The 19,701-nt window shown below is 38.3% G+C and overlaps 1 non-coding gene across 1 annotated transcript; it reads right to left on the bottom strand.

The window, feature by feature from the left end:
* Positions 1 to 19,035: 19,035 nt before the first annotated feature.
* Positions 19,036 to 19,142, bottom strand: LOC138989275 (U6 spliceosomal RNA). The gene has a single exon (XR_011465514.1). It is a non-coding gene; the product is annotated as a U6 spliceosomal RNA (small nuclear RNA).
* Between the last annotated feature and the right edge of the window lie 559 nt (positions 19,143 to 19,701).

The raw sequence follows: 19,701 nt of genomic DNA, 5'->3' as shown, positions 1-19,701 counted from the left end.
TGCGTGGCATCCCCGACTCAACGGACATGAGTTTGAGCAAGCTCTAGGAGTTGGTGATGGACAGGGAAGCCTGGTGTGCTGCAGTCCATGGGGTCGCAAGGAGTCCATGACAGGACTGAGCAACTGAACTAAACTTGCTTTATCTATGATCCAATGAATGTTGGCAATTTTGTCTCTGGTTCCTCTGCCTTTTCTCAACCTAGCTTATACATCTGGAAGTTTTCAGTTCATGTACTGGTGAAGCATAGCTTAAAGATTTTTGAGTATAACCTTGCTAGCATGTGAAATGAGAGCAACTGTATGGTAGTTTGAACATTTTTCGGCATTGCCTTTGTGTGGTGACAAACAGTGACTAGACTTATCACGCTGATCATTTTGTTATCTATAGAAATATCAAATTACCATCATGCTAACTAACATAGTGTTCTAGGTAAATGTCAAAAAACAAACAGAGAAATTCCTAGTAAAAGAGATCAGATTTCTGGCTATCAGAGACTAGGAGAGGGAGTAGGAATCAGAGAAAAGTAGTCCAAAGGTACAAACTTCCAGCTTATAGATAAATAATTATTAAGCAAGTGATGTACAGCATGCTTAATATAATTAATAATGCTTCTGTCATATATGAATGTTATTAAGAGTTATTAAAAGAAGTTATAAATCCTAACTTCTCATCACAAGAAAAATTTTTTTATTTTTCTTTTATTTTGTATCTGTATAAGATGGTGGATGTTCACGAAAATTATTATGAAGATCATTTCCTGGTGTATGTAAATCAAATTATTATGCTGCACACCTTAAATGGATAGTGTTGTATATCAATTGTAACTCAAGAAAACTGTATGCAAATTATACCTCAATAAATCTGAGTTAGATGATAGATAGAGGAAGCCAGCAGCAGTGCCCTGCAAAGTGGTCTCCAAACTTACTTCAAATTCAAGTTGGAGGACTTCTGACAGCATTTCCCTTGTAATTCACAAAGGCTGTGAATACTTGGAGCTGTTGGGCTGGTGTCAGCTCTCTATCAGGCAACCCCAACCTGGCAAAATGCAAGTTTTTAAGGGTGTCTTTCTGAATTCATTTAGAATCAGAGGTTTGACTGCAAAATACCATAACTGCCAGTTTTTAAATGAGCCACTATTTTCTCAAGCAGTTCTATAATTTCTGACTTTCACTGTGAGTCCTACTGAAACAGGGATCATTTTATTATTCTAGTACCTTTGTTGAAACTGTAAAAAATATAATACTTTTCATAGATGGGCTTCAAATGGACATCTGATTTCTTTCTTTGACTTTTCTTGTTTTGTTTCTAAAGACTCTGGTGAAGTTTGAAACATCTGACTTCTGATTGCAAAGGCTGACTTTCTTTTTAATTCTCTCCATTTTTGTAAGTCTTAAGAATAGTGTGCTGCTTTTATATGCATATTTCTTTTTATATTTTAAATGATTTGTCTAATATTTTCACAGCTACTCTTGCAATGTATTATTTTTAAATTAACAATCTTTTGAGAGAAGTAAAGAAAATGCAAACTTTCTCTACTTTGTAAATGACTTCTTTGAATATAGGATCAACATAACCATGTAAGTAAATGCTAAACTGCAATTATCAACAAAATTTTTAAAAATACAAATATAAGCAGAAAATAAAAAGAAAATTTGTTAGCAGCATGTATCACATAAAACAATTAATATGTGACCCAATAATCAGTAGTTATGAGACATACTATTATGATACAGTTGAAGAGGGAAATCAAATACTGACTTCATTCCTCAGCAGGCTTGAAATCTGAATGATGAGACAAAATAAACATTTAGTCAATATTTAGCATAATGTTTCATTTCACTTTATGACTCAAATTTGCACTATATGAATCCATCTGAGGAAAAAAATGTTTCACCTGCATTTTCCCAGGACATATATGAAAAAAGTTTCTGCTCTTTTACCTAGACTGATCTGAAACTGGCATAGAAAAAGATACATATAGAAAGTTTTCTACAAAAAAGTTATTCTCTGTGATATACAAAAAAAATTATATCAAAGCTAATATAAGTAATGGTGAAGTTTCTTTTTCAGTAATTTCTTTTAAATTTTAGTAAAAGAAAAGAAATGAAATGTTTTAGAATTTTTCAAAATTGTTTGAAAATCCTATGTATTTCTGTGTGAATGTAACAAATATATTTTTATTGAAATATAGTTGACATACAACATTATGTAAATTTAAAGTATAAAATCTGTTGCAATTACATACTGTAATACAATTGTCATTGTAGTGATAACACTTGTATCATGTTCCATAATTATCCTTTTTTTTTTTTTTTAATTTTGTTGGTGGGAATGCAAACTAGTACAGCCACTATGGAGAACAGTGTGGAAATTCCTTAAAAAACTGGAAATAGAACTGCATTATGATCCAGCAATCCCACTGCTGGGCATACACACTGAGGAAACCAGAAGGGAAAGAGACACGTGTATCCCAATGTTCATCGTGGCACTGTTTATAATAGCCAGGACATGGAAGCAACCTAGATGTCCATCAGCAGATGAATGGATAAGAAAGCTATGGTACATATACACAATGGAGTATTACTCAGCCATTAAAAAGAATACATTTGAATCAGTTCTAATGAGGTGGATGAAACTGGAGCCTATTATACAGAGTGAAGTAAGCCATAATTATCCTTTTTTAGTGGTTGAAATAAATAAGTTCTAGTATCTTAGCAAGTTTTTTTTACTATAATACAATATTTTTGTCTATATTCACCATGTCATGCACTAGCTCTCTAGGGTCTATTTACTACTTCTTATAAATTTGAATCCTTAAACAACATTTGTCCCTGTAGAAAGAAATTGCAATCCACTCCAGTATTCTTGCCTGGAAAATCCCATGGACAGAGAAGCCTGGTGGGCTATAGTCCATGGGTCGCAAAGAGTCAGACACGACTGAGTGACTAAACCATAAACAACATTTGTACTATCTTCTTACTTAAAAAAAAAAAAACACTCCTCATAATTACCATTTTACTGTCTGTTTTTTTATGAATTTGGCTTTTTAAAGATTCCACATATAAGTGATACCATACAGTAATATTGTCTTGTCTTGTCTCACTTAGCATAATATGCTCAAGGCTCATTTATCCCATTGCAAATGGCAGAATGCCCTCCTCTCTTGTGGCGGAATAACACTCCACTGAATATACACACCACATCATCTTTATCCACTCATCCATTGATTGGCACTTACATTGTTTCTATATCTTAGCTATTATAAATATACTGCAGCCAACAGAGGAGTGTATATATTTCTTCAAATCCTGTTTTCATTTCATCTAGGGATGTACCCCAAGTGGGATTGCTGGATCATGCTAAGTCACTTCGGTCATGTGCAACTCTGCAACCCCATGGACCTTAGCCCACCAAGTTCCTCTGTCCATGAGGTTCTCCAGACAAGAATATTGGAGTGGGCTGCCATTTCCTTCTCTGGGGCATCTTTCCAACCCAGGGATCAGATCACATCTCCTGTGGCTCCTGCATTGCAAGTGGATTCTTTACTGCTAAGCCACCAGGGAAGCCCTCTGCTGGAACATATGAAAGATTTATTTTAATTTTCACTGTGGTTGATTGTATTCCCACCAACAGTGTACAAAGATTTCCTTTCTTCACATTCTCACCAGAACTTATCTCTTATCTTTTTTGATGATAGCCATTCTCACAGGTATGAGATGATGGCTCATTGTAGTATTGATTTGCAGTCTCCTGATGATTGGTGATGTTCATATTCTCTAACTATCTAACATTCAAAGGTTCTAAAAGATATTAAATAAGACTTATTTCCTCTATACAAAGAGTATATAAAATAAAAAGATCCAGTAGTAGCTCTCATAAATCACTAGTGTTTGAAGAGACTATATAAAATGATGACTCTCTTGGGATAGAATATAAACAGAATTTATAAAGATATAGATGAACAAGATTGGAAGCTTGAAGTTCAATTTTGGGAACAATGGATAGGAGAAAATTAGTCAAAAAATAGATTGAAACTGAATAATGAGGAGAGAGAAGCTTGCGTGGCACACTGCTAATTTTCTACTTATATTAATTCCACTAGAACCTTGAAAGCAGATACTATCTCACTCATATTGGCTTCTTAGCAATGGACATGATACCTGGTACCTAATAGGAATAAGTAGCTGGGACAATGACATACTTTCTTGTTTTCTTTCTCTCTCGGACCTAGATTTGACAATCGAATCCAGAATAGAGCAGGGAAACATGTGGTGGGAGCTTAGGCAAATGAAATAAAATGAGTTATCTTTTGTTATGATCTTAGTGTTTGGAAAGTGTTTCATAATAGACCAAAGCAACTTTCTTTTTGAAGACGTAAAGTAAAACATTCAGAAACCAACAATTTCATGGTTTTATAAAAGCGTAATTAATGACTGGCAAAGTATGAAAAGGAGTCACGCTGTTTTACTAAACACGTGTACTAGTGTGTTAGCCCAGTAAGAGTTCTGTGCTCCCAAGTGACTGAGCTCCAGGCACTGGAAGGCCTGTCCCCCTCCTGGCCTGGCCCAGAAGAGCCTCTTACATGCATGAATTCTGCTTTTTGGAGCACTTCACAGAGCTCGTTCCCTCTCTTGGCCACCTGGGGCTGAGACCACCACGGCAGTTGGAAGCCATGCGTGGAAGATGGTTGAGCCTCTGTCAGTTTGGTTATTGATTCACCCCTAGAGGATTTCTGGTCTCTCTGACCAGAAGTGTCACCTCAAACTGTTGTATGAGCAAAAAATAGACTTCTATTTGTCTGAGCCACACACATTTTGAGTATATTTGAAAGGACACCTATTATTAGCACAAAGTACCACTCTTTAAATACAACTTGAATATCTGCCAGGAGTCAATCAATTACTTTTCATTCAACAGCACTGTTTTTCAGCTCCTCATCACAATAGTTACAAAGGATACAGGAATTTTTAAACTATATATTTTTTTGTCACAATAACTTCTGAAACTGATTGGAAAAGGAAATAAGCAAACGCCAATAGCTGGGAGATACAGGAAGATCCCCTGGAGAAGGAAATGGCAACCCACTCCAGTATTCTTGCCTGGAAAATCCCAGGGACAGAGAAGCCTGGTGGGCTACAGTCAGTCCATGGGGTCGCAAAGAGACAGCCACAACTGAACGACTTCACACTCACTCACTCACAATCTTGTCACTGTATAAGCATGAAGGAGGACCCATACAAGATTGGGGGTTAAGTGGCGACAGATCAAGGAAGGTTTCCGGGAGCAGGTGATATCAAAGCTACATTTTGAAGGATGAGTAGGAGTTAGTCAACTGAAGAAAGAGTGGAAGGGCATTTGAGGCCAAGGTTCCGGTCACCTAGGCAACACAGTAGGTTTGGGGAGCAATCAGTCATTCTGAAGGCCATGAGCCTGGGGTGAAGAGGCAGACCTTGAGTGGGAAGAAAAGGCAGCTTCCAGAGTAGAACGGGGGGACCCATAGCTACAGCAACATCTATAGTTTATGTCTGAAATGGCAAAATGCAAGTAGCTTTTGGCACTAACTATGAATAGGTCAGCTTGAGAAAGAGAGGGTCCAGTATCTGACCAAATGTTCAGAAGCATAAAGCACACGTAACTCCCACACACTCTCCTGTCAGGGCAAAAATGCAACAAGAAATATAAAGGTTCTGTACAAAAGCCAGCATAGTTTTTGTTTAGTTTTCTTTTTATTTTCCCTTTCTTGTTTTTTTCCTTAAATTTTGTATAGCATATCAGATCAAATTATTCTGATGCATACCTTCATTTGCTAAAAGAAATAAAATAAATAATCTTATTTATTTGCTACCAAATTATTTCCATTGGCAGATATGTGGATGCAAACAAATCAATGTTAAGAAAATATGGATAACTTGTGCAGTGAATAATAAATGCAATAACATTTTCCATCAGAGAAATCGCTATGTTTATTCCACTTTAATTACTTGATGCTCCAGGAGATAACATACACAGGATGCAAATACATGAAATATCCATAAGAAAGAGCAAAAAGTGATGGGGACTTAGAAGAATAAGATCAAGCTCCTCTAGCCTCTCATTATATATGACAGATTGGGGATCATGCACATTGTCGGTAATGCCATGGTTGTAGCGTGTTCAGAATGTTGGTCGACTTTTCTCTAGTCAATTGTCCCTAAAAATCCCCAGTGTTGTTGACATTTTTTAAAACCTGCTAGTGCTGTTGCCATTTTTCTTTGGCATCAGCCTTTGTGCTCTCTGTTCTGCAGGTCAAGAAGCAACAGTTAGAACTGGGCATGGAACAACAGACTGGTTCCAAATTGGGAAAGGAGTACTTCAAGGCTGCATATTATCATCCTGCTTATTTAACTTATATGCAGAGTACATCCGGAGAAGGCAATGGCACTCCTCTCCAGTACTCTTGCCTGGAAAATCCCATGGATGGAGGAACCTCATAGGCTGCAGTCCATGGGGTCGCTAAAAGTCGGATATGACTGAGCAACTTCACTTTCACTTTTCACTTTCATGCATTGGAGAAGGAAACGGCAACCCACTCCAGTGTTCTTGCCTGGAGAATCCCAGGGACAGAGGAGCCTGATGAGCTGCTATCTATGGGGTCGCGCAGAGTCGGACATGACTGAAGCGACTTAGCCGCAGCAGCAGCAGCAGAGTACATCATGAGAAATGCCAAGCTGGATGAAGCACAAGCTGGGATCAAGATTGCTAGGAGAAATAACAATAACCTCACATATGCAGATGACATCACTCTTATGGCAGAAAGTGAAGAAGAACTAAAGAGCTTCTTGATGAAAGTGAAAGAGGGGAGCAAAAAAATTGGCTTAAAACTCAACATTCAGAAAACGAAGATCATGGCATCTGGTCCCATCAGTTCAGTTCAGTTCAGTCGCTCAGTCGTGTCCGACTCTTTGCAACCCCATGAATCACAGCACGCCAGGCCTCCCTGTCCATCACCAACTCCTGGAGTTCACTCAGACTCACATCCATTGAGTCCGTGATGCCATCCAGCCATCTCATCCTCTGTCGTCCCCTTCTCCTCCTGCCCCCAATCCCTCCCAGCATCAGAGTCTTTTCCAATGAGTCAACTCTTCCCATGAGGTGGCCAAAGTACTGGAGCTTCAGCTTTAGCATCATTCCTTCCAAAGAAATCCCAGGGCTGATCTCCTTCAGAATGGACTGGTTGGATCTCCTTGCAGTCCAAGGGACTCTGAAGAGTCTTCTCCAACACCACAGTTCAAAAGCATCAATTCTTTGGTGCTCAGCCTTCTTCACAGTCCAACTCTCACATCCATACATGACCACAGGAAAAACCATAGCCTTGACTAGACGGACCTTTGTGTGAATGGCAAATAGATGGGGAAACAATGGAAACAGTGACAGACTTTATTTTATTGGGCTCCAAAATCACTGCAGATGGTGACTGTGGCCATGAAATTAAAAGACACTTGCTCTTTGGAAGAAAAGCTATGACCAACTTAGACAGCATATTAAAAAGCAGAGACATTACTTTGCTGACAAAGATCCATCTAGTCAAAGCTATGGTTTCTCCAGTAGTAATGTATGTATGTGAGAATTGGACTATAAAGAAAGCTGAGTGCCAAAGAATTGATGTTTTTGAACTGTGGTGTTGGAGAAGACTCTTGAGAATCCATTGGACTGCAAGGACATCCAACCTGTCAATCCTAAAGGAAATCAGTCCTGAAAACTCATTATAAGGACTGATGCTGAATCTGAAACTTCTAAACTTCAGCCACCTAATGCAAAGAATTGGAAAAGACCCTGATGCTGGGAAAGATTTAAAGCAGGAGGAAAAGGGGATGACAAAGGATGAGATGGTTGGATGGCATCACTGATGTGATGGACATGAGTTCGAGTAGGCTGTGGGAGTTGGTGATGGACAGGGAAGCCTGGCATACTGCAGTCCATGGGGTCGTAAAGAGTCAGGCATGACTGAGCGACTAAACTGAACTGTTCTGTCTCTGTGTCAATACCGGTGAGTTTACTTTGGAAGCAGCAGGACAGACAGCCATCACCAGCAGATCTTCTTGAGAACAGTGAAACAAAGAGAGCAGCCGTGTCCAGGAGTTAATACAGAGCACATTTAATAAAGAAAAAAGAAATGAAAGGGGAGTAAGAAAGAAAAGAAATCTCATTTCCTATTGTAAACTTTAGAAGAACTTTCAGACTCGCAACTCTGGATGGAGTTGGTTTCAGAAAACAATAAAAACAAAGTATAACTGGAGATATCTAGCTTATAAACAAACAACCTGCCAAGACAGTCTTCCAAGTTCATTAGATGGAAAATCATCCTTCATTCTTGGAGATGAAAAGTATGGTCTTCTCTAAGGGACAGCTGTAACCCACATGTACTTTGCTAATCACGCATAGCCTTGAAAAGAATCTAAATCTTTTTCCTTAGTTTTGCCATGGCTTCTTGGCTACCACCTGCTGTATTCCTGAGGCTCACCCCAGGAATTCTGTGGCCCCGTTTCTTTCCTTAATAAATGTTTTTCCCAAGCTCAGAGATTAAAGAGCTCCTTTTCTGAGTGTGTGCAGAGCAGGTGGTAGGGGCCTCTGCAGCTGCTGCAGGGGGCTGCACTTCACATCTGAAATGACAGAATGAAAGCAGCTGTAAGCCTCTTAGAGGTCTTTTGGCCCAGAGTACAAACAGGTCACCCTGGGAAGTGAACACTCTCATTGGGTTAAAATGTTCTATGTTCCCCATTTGATGATCACAAACATTCCACACACTGCTCTGCTCTGTAGTGTTTAAAAAAAAAAAAAAAACTGGTTATGTTCAAAGGCAGAAAGAAAGAAGAAAAGCAAAACTTCCCATTAGTAACATTAACATTCAAATAGCCACCATTTTGATCATAGGGAAAATTGTCATGGTTCATTTTATTTCACCTAGCTGGAGGTCTCTATGCAAGGAAAGAAAAATCAATAATTCTTTTCTAATTCTTACTTTTTTTAATTGAAGGATAATTGCTTTACAGTGTTGTGTTGTTTTCTGCCATACAACAACATGAATCAGCCATAAATACATCCTCTCCGTCTTGAGCCTCACTTCCACCTCACCCTCATCTCACTCCTCTAGGTCATCCCAGAGCACCAGGCTGAGGTCCCTGTGTCATATAGCTACTTCCCACTAGCTATCTCTTTCACATATGGTAATGTACATAGCCCAAGGCTACTGTCACTTTGTCCCACCTTCTCCTCCCACATGCTGTGTCCACAAGTCAGTTCTCCACATTTGCGTCTCTATGCCTGCCCTGCAAAGAGGTTTATCAGTGCCATTTTTCCAGATTCCATATATCACCTCACACTGGTCAGAATTCAAATTTAATTTTAACTGGCTATCAAAAAAAAAAAAAAATCTACAAACAAAATACTGGAGAGGATGTGAAGAAAAGGGAACCCTCTTGCACTGTTGGTGGGAATGTAGATTGATAGACACTATGGAGAGCAGTATAGAGGTTTCTTAAAAAACTAGGAATAGTCAATAATTCTAAGTCTATAGAAACCCAAAGATAGCTTTAACAGTGATCTAAACATCACACCATCCATAACCTGAACTGCTACATGAAGAGACAATGTGATCAAGTGGGAAATGTACTAAACTAAGAAATCCAGATGGCATCACTGACTTGATGGACGTCAGTCTGAGTGAACTCCCGGAGTTGGTGATGGACAGGGAGGCCTGGCGTGCTGCGATCCATGGCGTCGCAAAGAGTCAGACACGACTGAGCTGATGAACTGAACTGAACTGAAGAAATCCAAAATGTTTTTCCTTGAGCTTCCATTAACTATCTGTGTGACTTTGAGACTGTCGTTTAAAATCTTTGAGCTCAAGTCTACAAAATAAAGGAGTGACCATTTTTACCCAAAGAAGTGCTTTATTAAAAAAATCAAGAAAAGTACATAGAACAAAAGCTGAAATTCAAGCTACTGAAACATAACTAATCTTCACTTTCATCGAAGCTCTTGACTGTCAGGTTTCATGTTTCTAAATATGGTTAAGACCTAGAGATGACATGGGATTCATATACTCTACTAGATTCCTGTTAATAAATTGCATTTGCAAATAAAGGTTATATTTAACAAATGAAAATTAGTCAAATCCTGATACCAATTTAAAATGTCAAAGGGTGGGGGAGAAAAATCAGATCTCCAGGTAAGAAAAGTCAAAATATAGAGGGGAAGAAGGGGAAGGATAGGAGGGAAAAGAAAATGTTTATTTGAGGCTAAAATTAAGTTAAATCACTATGCTATTTGAATACCCTAGAATAATAGTTTTAAAAGTATATATTCGCTGGACCAGCAACACCTAGGTACCTAATAGAAATGTACATCCTCAAGTTCCAGCCCAGAAACCCTGGATGGGAGACTCTGTGTTGACACAACTTGAAGGTGATTCTGATGCACAGTGAATATAAGGACTACAATTAAGTTTTTAAGTTCTACCGTCTAATACTAAGACTACTACTGTACTGAAAATGGGATAAATTTAATTAATGGATATTACATGTCTTAATGGGACATAGAAATAGTCAGGAATGTAAGGAGGTTACAATAAAATATTATTTTGAATTATGTTACTTAAATGTATATCAATAAGGAAAGTTATGACCAACATAGATAGCATATTAAAAAGCAGAGATATTACTTTGCCAACAAAGGTCCATCTAGTCAAGGCTATGGTTTTTCTAGTGGACATGTATGGATGTGAGAGTTGGACTGTGGAGAAAGCTGAGCACCAAAGAATTGATGCTTCGGAACTGTGGTGTTGGAGAAGACTCTTGAGAGTCCCTTGGACTGCAAGGAGATCCAACCAGTCCATCCTAAAGGAGACCAGTCCTGGGTGTTCATTGGAAGGACTGATGCTGAAGCTGAAACTCCAATGCTTTGGCCACCCCATGCGAAGACTTGACTCATTGGAAAAGACTCTGATGCTGGGAGGGATTGGGGGCAGGACAAAAAGGGAATGACAGAGGATGAGATGGCTAGATGGCATCAGTGACTCGATGCAAATGAACTCCTGGAGTTGGTGATGCACAGGGAGGCCTGGCGTGCTGCGATTCATGGGCTCACAAAGAGTTGGACATGACTGAGTGACTGAACTGAATAAAGTATTTTGAACTTGCAGGAACAAAGGCATGTGGAGAGGGGAATTGGAGAGACACTGACCTCCCTAGAGCTTGAATACCAGGATCACCCAATTGGGGTCCTTTTTCTAAACTAGACATGTCTCTTTCTCTCTTACCCATTGAAAATTTTTTGCTGTAGTGAGCCATTGTACTGACTGGAATATTTTTATGTCCTTCAGTTTAATCCATGAGGGGAAAAATGCTGAAAGACATTAGATTTTAAAATATCCATTCAGTTCAGTTCAGTTGCTCAGTCGTGTCAGACTCTTTGCGACCCCATGAATTGCAGCGCGCCAGGCCTCCCTGTCCATCACCAACTCCCAGAGTTCGCTCAAACTCATGTCCATCGAGTCAGTGATGCCATCCAGCATTCTAATCTTCTATCACCATTAATAATAAATTAAAATAGCTGAAAATTATTTGATACCTGTTTTGTACTAAAACCAGCATTGCACTGAAATCTTTAAAATTTTTTTAGTTTTAATTCTTACAACAAATTAAGCATTATCCCCATTCACAAGTTAGTAAACTATGATGTGAGAAGTTAAGTAAATTAAACAAGATTCACACGTGGTAGCTAATATGTTTCGGATTTTGGGAACCCAGTCTAGAGCCTATATCCCTTTTTCAGAAACAGTGTTTGGACTTAGTAGAACACTAATGGCTAGAGACATAGAATTGGTCACCACTGACCAATAAGTAGTGGAAGAAAGTAGAGAAAGAGATAAGAACTAAGAACAGAAGCCTGTGGAATAACAACACTTACCAGACAAGTTGTGGGTGACAAAATTTCTTGGTTTGGGGTTTCCTAGAAAAGGGGGCTTTGGATACTAAATGTGGAATAGTTCCTGGCAAAATAGGATGATGGGTTACCCTACAAGTGGAAAAATAAGAGACAGCAAAAAATAATGGAAAGGAGCAATTGGAAAACCAAAGCATGTAGCATGGTGTCACCAAGACTGAGTGAGGCAATGTAGAACATCCAGAAGGAGTAAACTCTCACGAGTCTCACAGGCTTCAAAGAAGATGGAAAATACCAGGGAGGCACTGCAAGCCTTCAGAGGGCATTTCAACCAGGTGGTGTTGGCCAAAGCCAATTTGTAGGTTTGAAAAAGAAAAGGTTGATGACAAAGACTGCTAAAAAGTTGAAAATTACAGGAAAGAAACAAATATAAATTCAAACAGAGGAAGATTAGAGGAAGATTGCAGTCTGTCTGTCAAGGATTGGGGAGATATAAACACATTTTTAAATTACAAGGAAAGAAAGTAAAGAGACTAGTTCATGTAGGATCATCGGTCAACAATCCTATATGCAGGGCAGCAAAGGAGACACAGATGTTAAGAACAGACTTTTGGGAAGTATACTCATTTTCACTATATTGATTCTTCCAATTCATGAACACGATTCAGTGCAATCCCTATCAAGCCACCAACAGTATTTTTCACAGAGCTAGAACAAATAATTTCACAATTTGTATGGAAACACAAAAAACCTCGAATAGCCAAAGCAATCTTGAGAAATAAGAATGGAATTGGAGGAATCAACCTGCCTGACTTCAGGCCCTACTACAAAGCCACAGTCATCAAGACAGTATGGTACTGGCACAAAGACAGAAATATAGATAAATAGAACAAAATAGAAAGCCCAGAGATAAATGCATGCACCTATGGACCTTATCTTTGACAAAGGAGGCAAGAATATACAATGGAAAAAAGACAATCTCTTTAACAAGTGGTGCTGGGAAAACTAGTCAACCACTTGTTAAAGAATGAAACTAGAACACTTTCTAACACCATGCACAAAAATAAACTCAAAATGGATTAAAGATCTAAACATAAGACCAGAAACTATAAAACTTCTAGAGGAGAACATGGGCAAAACACTCTCTGACATACATCACAGCAGGATCTTCTATGACTCACCTCCCAGAATATTGGAAATAAAAGCAAAAATAAACACATGGGACCTAATTAAAATTAAAAGCTTCTGCACAACAAAGGAATCTATAAGCAAGGTGAAAAGACAGCCTTCAGAATGGGAGAAAATAATAGCAAATGAAGCAACTGACAAAGAATTAATCTCATAAATATACAAGCAACTCCTACAGCTCAATTCCAGAAAAATACATGACCCAATCAAAAAATGGGCCAAAGAACTAAACAGACATTTCTCCAAAGAAGACATACAGATGGCTAACAAACACATGCAAAGATGCTCAACATCACTCATTATCAGAGAAATGCAAATCAAAACCACAATGAGGTACCATTTCACACCAGTCAGAATGGCTGCTATCCAAAAGTCTACAAGTAATAAATGCTGGAGAGGGTGTGGAGAAAAGGGAACCCTCTTACACTGTTGGTGGGAATGCAAACTAGTACAGCCACTATGGAGAACAGTGTGGAGATTCCTTTTAAAAACTGGAAATAGAACTGCCTAATGACCCAGCAATCCCACTACTGGGCATACACACTGAGGAAACCAGAATTGAAAGAGACACGTGTACCCCAATGTTCATCGCAGCACTGTTTACAATAGCCAGGACATGGAAGCAACCTAGATGTCCATCAGCAGATGAATGGATAAGTAAGCTGTGGTAAATATACACAATGGAGTATTACTCAGCCATTAAAAAGAATACATTTGAATCAGTTCTAATGCAGTGGATGAAACTGGAGCCCATTACACAAAGTGAAGTAAGCCAGAAAGAAAAACACCAATACAGTATAATAACACATATATATGGAATTTAGAAAGATGGTAATGATAACCCTGCATGCGAGACAGCAAAAGAGACACGGATGTATACAACAGTCTTTTGGACTCTGTGGGAGAGGGAGAGGGTGGGATGATTTGGGAGAATGCCATTGAAACATGTATATTATCATATGTGAAATGAATCTGCAGTCCAGGTTTGATGCATGATACAGGATGTTTGGGGCTGGTGCACTGGGATGAACCAGAGGAATGATATGGGGAGGGAGGTAGGAGGGGGGTTCAGAATGGGGAACACATGTACATCCGTGGTAGATTCATGTCAATGTATGGCAAAACCCATACAATATTGTAAAGTAATTAGCCTCCAATTAAAATAAATAAATTTATATTTTAAAAAAATAGAACAGACTTTTGGACTCATTGGGAGAACGCAAGGGTGGGATGATTTGAGAGAATAGCATTGAAACATCACATTACCGTATGTAAAATAGATGACCAGTGCAAATTAGATGCATGAAGTAGGGCATCCAAAGCCAGTGTTCTGGGACAATCCAGAGGGATAGGGACAGGAGGGAGGTGGGAGGGGGTTCAGGATGGTGGGGGGAACACATGTATCCTGGTGGCTGATTCATGTTGATGTATGGCAAAACCCATCACAATATTGTAAAGTAGTTATCCTCCAATTATAAAAAATTAATTAAAACAAAGAGACTAGTTCATGATGCTGGAGATGATGATTAATGGCTAGGGTGACACACCATGAGAGATAAACATAAGCAACCACATACCCTTTGAAACAAGATACAATATGTCCATTGGGGCTGGGCTCTGTGACCAGTACAGTTGACCCTTGAACAATGAGGGTTTGAACTGCGTATGTACATCCACTTTTATGCAGATTTTTTCAGTAGTAACTACTATAGTACTACATGGTCTGCAGTAGGTTGAATCTGAGCTCACCATACATTTACTTATTCTGTCACATTAAACCCTTGTGAAAGGAGTCAAACACTTACTCTAAAAAGAATTTTATTGGTGATTGATGGCACCATCTACAAGTAAATATGTGTTTTCTTGGGAACTAAAATAAATAAATAAACCAAAGAAATTTACTCTTCTAGAAATATTTTCACGTTTCAACTGGTTTTCTTCACATAAATTAACAAAATTCTTTCTGATTCTTGCCTTATTTATATAAATAATCATACATTAAGTTCTTAGCAAAACTGCAATTTCCCCTTCTATTCACCTGTCAAGGTCTAGATTTAATCCTAACTGTAAATGTCAGTGTCACATTATTTTTCATCCATTTCAGCTTAAAGCTAAACAGAATCAGGAAGATTGAGTGACCTCAAAAATTTTTTCTTTGGTCTTCTAGTTCCACCCACTCCAGGGTAAGGGGTGGCGGGTAGCCACTTTATATTTTTTAAATACCTTTATCCTTACCTAAAATTATTTGTTCAAGTATTAAAGGTTTTGCCACTTAAGTTCAACTTATGCTTTATAACTGCATTAAAAATGAAATAATTTTATCTGTGAAAAACTATGATCATATCCTTAGGATAGTGTCAGAGCTAGAAATTATCTATAAAAGTTCACCAAAAAGAACAAAAAATCCATAAAATACACAACTCAGTGCAATTTTTGGCATAGAACAGAGGTTAAACAAAGGCCAATTCTCCTCAGCTTAGAGATAGATGTACAGACTCATTTATAAAGCACTTTTTACACAGAATCAATAATTTATTTTAGTCTTTGTTCCCAAACTCATCAAAAAGTTAAATCATTTTATAGAAAAAAGTTCATATCATTTTTTTTTCTGGAGAGATTTTTCCCTGTTTATATTTATACACCAACATATCTCATTCTGCCAAATCAACAGTTTAAAATACTTTAGATTGTCCTATCGGTCAGTACTATAAGTTTTGGACTACAGGTCATAAAAACCATAGAAAATAAATATAATGTTTGTTGAAAATGGTTTGGGTTATTGCTAGCATGGTTAACATAGTCAAAGCTACGGTTTTTCCAGTAGTCATGTATGGATATGAGAGTTGGACCGTAAAGAAGGCTGAGCACTGAAGAACTAATGCTTTCCTTCTGCGGTGTTGGAGAAGAGTTTGTTTTTTTTTTTTTTTTAAACTTTACATAGTTGTATTAGTTTTGCCAAATATCAAAATGAATCCACCACAGGTATATATGTGTTCCCCATCCTGAACCCTCCTCCCTCCTCCCTCCCCATACTATCCCTCTGGGTCGTCCCAGTGCACTAGCCCCAAGCATCCAGTATCGTGCATCGAACCTGGACTGGCAACTCGTTTCTTACATGATGTTTTACATGTTTCAATGTCATTCTCCCAAATCTTCCCACCCTCTCCCTCTCCCACAGAGTCCATAAGACTGTTCTATACATCAGTGTCTCTTTTGCTGTCTCATACACCGGGTTATTGTTACCATCTTTCTAAATTCCATATATATGCATTAGTATACTGTATTTATGTTTTTCCTTCTGGCTTACTTCACTCTGTATAATAGGCTCCAGTTTCATCCACCTCATTAGAACTGCTTCAAATGTATTCTTTTTAATGGCTGAGTAATACTCCATTGTGTATATGTACCACCGCTTTCTTATCCATTCATCTGCTGATGGACATCTAGGTTGCTTCCATGTCCTGGCTATTATAAACAGTGCTGTGATGAACATTGGAGTACACGTGTCTCTTTCCCTTCTGGTTTCCTCAGTGTGTATGCCCAGCAGTGGGATTGCTGGATCATAAGGCAGTTCTATTTCCAGTTTTTTAAGGAATCTCCACACTGTTCTCCATAGTGGCTGTACTAGTTTGCATTCCCACCAACAGTGTAAGAGGGTTCCCTTTTCTCCACACCCTCTCCAGCATTTATTATTTGTAGACTTTTGGATCGCAGCCATTCTGACTGGCGTGAAATGGTACCTCATTGTGGTTTTGATTTGCATTTCTCTGATAATGAGTGATGTTGAGCATCTTTTCATATGTTTGTTAGCCATCTGTATGTCTTCTTTGGAGAAATGTCTATTTAGTTCTTTGGCCCATTTTTTGATTGGGCCATTTATTTTTATGGAGTTGAGCTGTAGGAGTTGCTTGTATATTTTTGAGATTAGTTGTCTGTCAGTTGCTTCATTTGCTATTATTTTCTCCCATTCTGAAGGCTGTCTTTTCACCTTGCTAATAGTTTCCTTTGATGTGCAGAAGCTTTTAAGGTTAATTAGGTCCCATTTGTTTATTTTTGCTTTTATTTCCAGTATTCTGGGAGGTGGGTCATAGAAGATCCTGCTGTGATGTATGTCAGAGAGTGTTTTGCCTATGTTCTCCTCTAGGAGTTTTATAGTTTCTGGTCTTACGTTGAGATCTTTAATCCATTTTGAGTTTATTTTTGTGTATGGTGTTAGAAAGTGGTCTAGTTTCAATCTTTTACAAGTGGTTGACCAGATTTCCCAGCACCACTTGTTAAAGAGATTGTCTTTAATCCATTGTATATTCTTGCCTCCTTTGTCAAAGATAAGGTGTCCATATGTGCATGGATTTATCTCTGGGCTTTCTATTTTATTCCATTGATCAATATTTCTGTCTTTGTGCCAGTACCATACTGTCTTGATAACTGTGGCTTTGTAGTAGAGCCTGAAGTCAGGTAGGTTGATTCCTCCAGTTCCATTCTTCTTTCTCAAGATCGCTTTGGCTATTCGAGGTTTTTTGTATTTCCATACAAATTGTGAAATTATTTGTTCTAGCTCTGTGAAGAATACTGTTGGTAGCTTGATAGGGAGTGCATTGAATCTATAAATTGCTTTGGGTAGTATACTCATTTTCACTATATTGATTCTTCCAATCCATGAACATGGTATATTTCTCCATCTATTAGTGTCCTCTTTGATTTCTTTCACCAGTGTCTTATAGTTTTCTACATATAGGTCTTTAGTTTCTTTAGGTAGATATATTCCTAAGTATTTTATTCTTTCTGTTGCAATGGTGAATGGAATTGTTTCCTTAATTTCTCTTTCTGTTTTCTCATTATTAGTGTATAGGAATGCAAGGGATTTCTGTGTGTTGATTTTATATCCTGCAACTTTACTATAGTCATTGATTATTTCTAATAATTTTCTGGTGGAGTCTTTAGGGTTTTCTATGTAGAGGATCATGTCATCTGCAAATAGTGAGAGTTTTACTTCTTTTTTTCCAATTTGGATTCCTTTTATTTCTTTTTCTGCTCTGATTGCTGTGGCCAAAACTTCCAAAACTATGTTGAATAGTAATGGTGAAAGTGGGCACCCTTGTCTTGTTCCTGACTTTAGAGGAAATGCTTTCAATTTTTCACCATTGAGGATAATGTTTGCTGTGGGTTTGTCATATATAGCTTTAATTATGTTGAGGTATGTTCCTTCTATTCCTGCTTTCTGAAGAGTTTTTATCATAAATGGATGTTGAATTTTGTCAAAGGCTTTCTCTGCATCTATTGAGATAATCATATGGTTTTTATTTTTCAATTTGTTAATGTGGTGTATTACATTGATTGATTTGCCGATATTGAAAAATCCTTGCATCCCTGGGATAAAGCCCACTTGATCATGGTGTATGATCTTTTTAATGTGTTGTTGGATTCTGATTGCTAGAATTTTGTTAAGGGTTTTTGCATCTATGTTCATCAGTGATATTGGCCTGTAGTTTTCTTTTTTTGTGGCATCTTTGTCAGGTTTTGGTATTAGGGTGATGGTGGCCTCATAGAATGAGTTTGGAAGTTTACCTTCCTCTGCAATTTTCTGGAAGAGTTTGAGCAGGATAGGTGTTAGCTCTTCTCTAAATTTTTGGTAGAATTCAGCTGTGAAGCCGTCTGGACTGGGGCTTTTGTTTGCTGGAAGATTTTTGATTACAGTTTCAATTTCTGTGCTTGTGATGGGTCTGTTAAGATTTTCTATTTCTTCCTGGTCGAGTTTTGGAAAGTTGTACTTTTCTAAGAATTTGTCCATTTCTTCCACGTTGTCCATTTTATTGGCATATAATTCTTGATAGTAGTCTCTTATGGTCCTTTGTATTTCTGTGTTGTCTGTTGTGATCTCTCCATTTTCGTTTCTAATTTTGTTGATTTGATTTTTCTCCCTTTGTAAAAATATGGAACACTTCACGAATTTGTGTGTCATCTTTGCACAGGGGCCATGCTAATCTTCTCTGTATCGTTCCAATTTTAGTATATGTGCTGCCGAAGCGAGCACTGGAGAAGAATTTTGAGAGTCCTTTGGACAGCAAGAAGATCACACCAATCAATCCTAAAGGAAGTCAACCCTGAATATTCATTGGAAGGACTGATGCTGAAGCTGAAGCTCTAATACTTTAGCCACCTGATGCGAAGAACTGACTCATTGGGAAAAACCCTAATGCTGGAAAAGATTGAGGGCAGAAGGGGATGACAGAAGACAAGATGTTGGATGGCATCATCAACTCAGTGGATATGAGTTTTGGCAAACTCAGAGAGATAGTGAAGAAAGGGAAGCCTGGCATGCTGCAGTCCATGGGGCCGCAAAGAGTCCGACACAGCTGAGGAACTGAACTGAAAAACAAAACCACAGTTATAGGGCTTGGGAATAATTAACACATAATACTGTTATAGTGGCAGTGGTAGTAAAGAAAGTGAAGTCGCTCAGTCGTGTCCTAATCTTTGCGACCCCATGGACTGTAGCCTATCAGGCTCCTGCGTCCATGGGATTTTTCAGGCAAGAGTGCTGGAGTAGACTGCCATTTCCTTCTCCAGGGGATCTTCCCAACCCAGGAATT

This window comes from Bos mutus, chromosome 9, assembly GCF_027580195.1.
Source record: "Bos mutus isolate GX-2022 chromosome 9, NWIPB_WYAK_1.1, whole genome shotgun sequence".
Classification (NCBI taxonomy): domain Eukaryota; kingdom Metazoa; phylum Chordata; class Mammalia; order Artiodactyla; family Bovidae; genus Bos; species Bos mutus.
Note: the sequence above shows the minus strand (reverse complement) of the source record. Positions and strands in the feature narration are given on the sequence as shown.